Source organism: Epinephelus moara, chromosome 1 (assembly GCF_006386435.1).
Source record: "Epinephelus moara isolate mb chromosome 1, YSFRI_EMoa_1.0, whole genome shotgun sequence".
In the NCBI taxonomy this organism is placed as follows: Eukaryota; Metazoa; Chordata; class Actinopteri; order Perciformes; family Serranidae; genus Epinephelus; species Epinephelus moara.
Window position 1 is genome coordinate 13,746,140 of NC_065506.1, and position 6,100 is coordinate 13,752,239.

Consider the following 6,100-nt stretch of genomic DNA (forward strand, 5'->3'; position numbering starts at 1 on the left):
AGCATCTTGATATGCCACACCTGTGAGGTGGGATGGATTATCTCAGCAAAGGAGAAGTGCTCACTAACACAGATTTAGACAGATTTGTGAACAATATTTGTGAGGAAATGGTCTTTTGTGTATATAGAAAATGTTTTAGATCTTTGAGTTCAGCTCATGAAAAATGGGAGCAAAAACAAAAGTGTTGCGTTTATATTTTTGTTCAGTGTAGAAAGATAATTATTGAATGCAAATACACTGAATAGATATAACAGAAAAATGCTGCAAATTAATTAGTATGTGCCAGTCCTCCAGTATTTTCCATCTGATTCTTATTTTGAGAAGAACCAGATTAACCAGATTCACAGAGAACTTTTTCTACAAAGGCCCAAGGTTGTTTGTTTGTGAAATATGATGATGCTATGTCCACCTATCTGCTTGCTGCTATGATGTTTCAAAGACCCTATCAGTGTGGAGCCAAATCCAAGGCTTGGCTGTGACCTCATAAAGCTGTACAAGTCTGGGATGAATTGCTTCAATCTTCCGGCCTTTTCAAACTGTATTTAAGGTTTCTGGATCTCAGGCCTCCGGTCGTTGTGAGAAGGACGGCATTAGTTGAGTAGTTCTGCAAGGCCGTGTTCCATCGGCAGCTCAGTGGATTATAAGCTACGTGTCTCAAATGTGTCGCTCACAGCGGCCGGGCCTTGGATCTGTTCGCTGTTTTTGTCAGTTGCACTGAGAAGCCCCCTTTCCTTTGTTCTCAGTTTCTCTCAAGGTTGCCAAATGCGGTGCAGGATTTACTGACAGATGTATCAGCCACTGCATAAATAAAAGCCATGTGATCACTGACAGAGTGACTTGTTAAAGATTTTGTGCTATTCAACAAAGTTGTGATAGAAACAGCAGAACCCCTTATTTCATTATTTATATAGGGCTCTTTGGCAGTCATATCCCTGACACCCCTCCTGGAGTACAGGCCGTCAAGAAGGTACCTCCAGAGTTCTCGGTCATTAGCTTCCTTTTCTATCTGATACTAGGTGTATCCCAATCTCTTGATATTCGGTTATGGTTCTTTTGCTGGCCTCTTTTCCTCTTCTCTTAAGTGTTCCATGTCAAAGCTTGTCTGGTGGTGTTTGACACTGGTTTTCGTAGTGTGTGACTGATCCGTTTCCATCTTTTTCTAATTTCATCTGCTGCTGGTAGTTGTGTCCTCGTCCACAGATCGTTATTGCTGATCTTGTCTGGCCAATGGATATTGAGAATTCTTCTTCTTGATAAATGTTTGCTCTCTATTGATTGTAGTCATTGTCATTCTCCAGGTCTCGGCACCATAAAGCAGCACTGATGTTGCATGGGAGTTATCTGCCCTTTGGCAGACCCTTCCACAAATCTCAGAAATTCAGATGTTTCTCCATCCTTATAATTATTTGTTTATAACCTTGTGGCATTGATTATTTCTCCTGCTCTGCCTCAGTGCTTTCCTCCTACAATGATCAAATAGCTAGAGGACAGACAACCACACAGGCCTCATTCACCAGCCCACTGGCCAATCGTGATTATCCACAAACACGGTTAGAGGCAGCACAAAGCAGCCTGATTATCACCTGACCGTGGGCTGCTTCCACACACTATGGATGGCTCTGAAGGAACTGTTGGCTTTTAAGTCAATGAAAATCCCACGCTTTATCATCCCACTCAATGCTTTTATTTTTTCTTTGCAACATCCTCTTTTCAATCAAATGTTTGTGTTCTTGGATATAGCTCATTAAATGGGGTTTCCAGACCTTTAGTCTCGTTAAAAGGGGAGGTCAAGCCCCTTTCTTTTGTGGACTGTTATCTTGTTACAGTCAGACCCTTAAAAGTGACTTAACACTTGAGCTCATTAAAAAGAAAAAAAATCATTTAATTAGCAGGGTTTTTTCAGCCAGCTTCAGTTACAGTGATAATGGTATTAGTTTTCTAAAATGAGGGTTGTGGGCTTTGATTTATAAATTGAGCAGGCTGCCATGTTCGAAGTACAGAGAGACTCGCATTGAAGGAACGGCTGAGACCTTGCAGCATCTGAGGATTTCTGTTCATTCTTACACCTGATGACTGGCTCTTACAGACACAGTGTCACATCAAAGGCTCATAACCTCTGAGGAGAGAAATCTAATTCTTCTCCAGAAGGGCAGCAGATGACAGATGGATACATGTCAGCTTTTGATTGTGAAACACATACCTACATCTGTTGGTTAAAAGCTGAGAAACACGACACTTAATTTGTCTTTGTGTCTCAAATGTCCCCCTATATGTGTTACGCTTTAAAAAACCTTCTTAAGGTTTTATGTTTGCTCGTATATTGTGCATTGTGTGCATGAATCCTGGACAGCAGTCTGGCTTCAAACAATCAATGCAATGACTTATAAAAGCAAGGACTTTGAATGACAACTGGAACGTCTGAAATCCGGGACAGTGCAGTCTGCTGGCCGTATTACATTATCAGACCCTTTTGTCAGAAAGTAAGCTGCCAGATGAAACCAAATGGAGTGGGTCCCTAGACAGTAGCTGTTTTGATGCTAAGACAGCATGAGCCATGTTGAATTCAGAACACACTGTCCTTGTTTTTATCCATTTAAATGGTCATTGCCTTATTCATGACTGCATGTGGTGCTGAGCTATCGGGCAGTTGTTAATACCAATCAGCAGTCAACAAAAAGACACAAGCTGTGAATTTTGGTTTCTTTATCTATGTCAATAAATGTTGATTAAGTCTGAGAAACTGATTTGTACACAAACAAGTGCTTTCAAACTATAATGCAACTTTTATTGTGCTTTACTGGGTGCTTAAAATTATCTGCTGTATTTTAAAAGAAAAAGATGATGAGAACAAGTGATGTCATATAGTTGTTTTATTACCCAGAAACTGGGTGTGTGCCAAAAGTTACCCAATTCATGCCAAAGTATGTACCAGTTTAAAGTTCCATGATTTCACAAAGGCAGCCAAAGTAAACAAACCTCTTTTAAACCACAGCTGTAGCTAACATCATTTCACAAAGCTTGTCTAAAGCTTTAGCAGGCAGTAGGGAGCAGTTCTAAGAGTGGAGTCGGCCCATCACAGCGCCCGGCGGTGCAAGGTCACCTCCTTTCTGCCCTGTATCGAATGCCAGTTGACAAGAGAAAAACATGCCTTCCCTTCTCAGGCACTTAAAAGAGCAACCATTCAAGGGGTTTAGAGGGCTACTGCTCCTTTTTGATGACGCAACGCTGAGTAAATACTTTTGCACCCTGGAAAACTTTTTTCATTCCACTGGAACATTCCTTTAACCTGCTTGTGTAAGCCTGGCCACATGCTCTATCTTTATGCATATTCATCATGCTCAGAGTTGAGTAATACTAATAAGAAATATTAATGATTAATGAATTAAGAACAGTGATGCAAGACAATATAAATGATTTACAGAAGAGAGAATATTAAACTGATAGCTATCAAACTGCAGGGCAACACTTTATGGTTTGCGCAACATGAGCTAAATTTAATTAGATGAGAAATCTTTATCATCCTAGTATGGAAATGTTGCAGTGCAGTACATCTGAAATGTGAGGTCCTGCTTATCCTCATATGCTCCACAGTGGATCAGTGGAGGGATTGTATTTGTATGGAAGACAGCAACAGTGACATTTCCAGGTGGTTTCACTGATGGAGGAAAGACAGCGAAGCAAAAGGATTTAAAAACTTATTAGAATCGCTCCTATTTATATGCAAAGGAAACACAGATTTATAGGGCACAGATTTTGCCTATGAATTCCTCCGATTTCTTATTTTCATTAACATTTCTCAGATGCATTGTCATGACAGCGATGGTTTATCTTTTGAGTTAATCTCCCATTGTTCCCCACCACACTGACTTTATTGTGTTGGCTGCAGTATTTCCAAACCACCAAAGTGCCAGAGAGCTGTAGTGGGTGACTTTTTGCAACAAACTAGACTATTTATTGGAATTCTGTGCTGCACCTTCAAAATCCCCCCCATGCCATCCATTATCCTTGAGGAAGAACAATGCATGGATGTGAACACAAATTCCAGTAGAGGATGAATTTGAGTCCATTTTTCTAACCTGGCAATTCATTTGTCATCCTCACAGCCTGAGGAGCGCCTGCTACCTCCCAGGTCTCTGATTAAACAGGAGAGAATTAATAACAGGTGTCTGGGGAAGGGGAGGCTCTGCCTTTTGAAAAAAAAAAAAAAAAGGTTTCTTGGGAAGAAAGGCCAAGCAATAAGCCACAATCTGCAATTAGAGTGAAGGAGCAGTGGGTACCTTTAGCCAGAGTGTATTTGCTGTGTCACATCAGCCGTACCCAATACTTTTAGGTCCTATAGCTATAGCTGTAGAGAAATACAGCATGGCGAGACAGAGCTATAGTGTCTTTCTCTACAACAATAGGAAGCTGTTAAAATAGAAATCTAGAGCTCCTTTTACACATACTGCACATCTGAAATTATCTATTTATAACCCAGTGTAGCTGTATGTGAGAACACAAATATCTGAATCAGTTGGATCGGACATTAAACAGACTTTATCCTGCCAGCTCATGAGGACAAAGTCCGTGTAATGTCTGATTGAGCCCATGTGTGAATAGAGTAGGTAATTGTCCGGAGAATTCACAATGAGTGAGTAGGCGTGTTGATGACATTTCTATTGCGAGGTTCGTGTGAAACCAGAAGAAAACAAACATCTGAGGGTGAAGAGGAAGGCTCATTTACAGAAAGACGGCAATTAAAATGTCTAACTGGGGAGATGATGAGATTCAGAGATTTTTGTTAGTAAGGGCCAAAGCCCAAATTGTCAGATAAATGAAAGGAACGGCAATACACTCTGTCGTTAATGACCAAATTACATACTAGCTATGTGACCACAGTGTAATCAGCGTCATAGGCTTCCTACTGCACACTCCACCCAGGCGCCACCCGTCGCCCAAACCAGACATTATTTGGTTTTGGTGTTCTCACCTATTTCCAGTAGGTGAGAACGCTCCTGACACAGACAATCTCCTGTGTGTCCTACTTTGTGTGAAAAAGAAACTGTGGACAATGTCTAGACATTACTCTCTGGACATTAACCTGAGTTCGTATTACAGAACGGTTTATATTACTTTGTTAGAGACTTAAGAGAAAATAGGATGTTGCTATTAACAAATACAGTCCTTGATTCGGGCACGGTAATACATCTCTCACTGTAAATCATCACAAAGGAAAGAGACTGCACCAGTTACATGTCATTCACAATAAATCTACATTAAATCCATGATTTATGCCTGTCTATAACGTGCCCTTTAAATGCATCTGAGATGGAGAAAAAAATAGAACACTCAAGGTGCTCGCTGGAAGCCGAGGTAACAAATTCAGGAGAATCTTTGATTACCTCTAATGTGGTTATAGGTAATGGTGACCTGTCTCTAAGGAGCCAAGCCAGAGCTAAATTATATTTCAAATCCATTAAACCTTACCTCAGATCCATGATTTGCTTCCAGCAAGCAGCTACCCAGGGCAGCGGGTAATTGAATTTCAAACCTGAAGCCAGGAAGCAGATAGGCCCCTGAGCTAAGTCCTCTGCATGAGGCACAATACTGTTATGCATAAAGTCATGATTTATTTGTGCCTATCAAATCTTGTAATGGGCTGCTCCCTGCCACGGAGAGGAATAACCCCATTTGTTGAAACAACACGTCCGTGGAAAAAATTAGATTGCTATGACCAACAGACATAAGCGGTTATTAAATTTAGGCATTTAACCTGACTTCAGCTGTGGAGGAAACTTGAACGGGACAGAGAGACATGCTTAATTAGAGAGACATTAAAATCTGAACAAGGGGCTGTTATGCTATGCTTTGATAGATCTGATTCAGTTGCTGCTACACAGGTTAGGATCATCAGGCCCTGAGGCTGCTCACTTTATACATTTTCGAGTGTAGATTGCAGCTGCTATGTTCAATCATTATGTAACACCTTTTTAAATGACCTTAGATCAGTTATTGGGTGAGGTAATGGATCAAAAAACAGAGGCACTAAAAAAAAAAAGCATCAAATAAAAATGTGAGATGCTATTCAGTGGGCGTTGAAATAGAAACCCTTCTTCATAAG

The 6,100-nt window shown here is 40.7% G+C and overlaps 1 protein-coding gene across 3 annotated transcripts in view; it reads left to right on the forward strand.

Annotated features, from left to right (window-relative positions):
* LOC126390766 (carbohydrate sulfotransferase 8-like) overlaps positions 1–6,100 on the forward strand; it is a 207,290-nt gene that overhangs the window by 127,852 nt on the left and 73,338 nt on the right. The gene's annotated exons all lie outside the window — the stretch shown is intronic.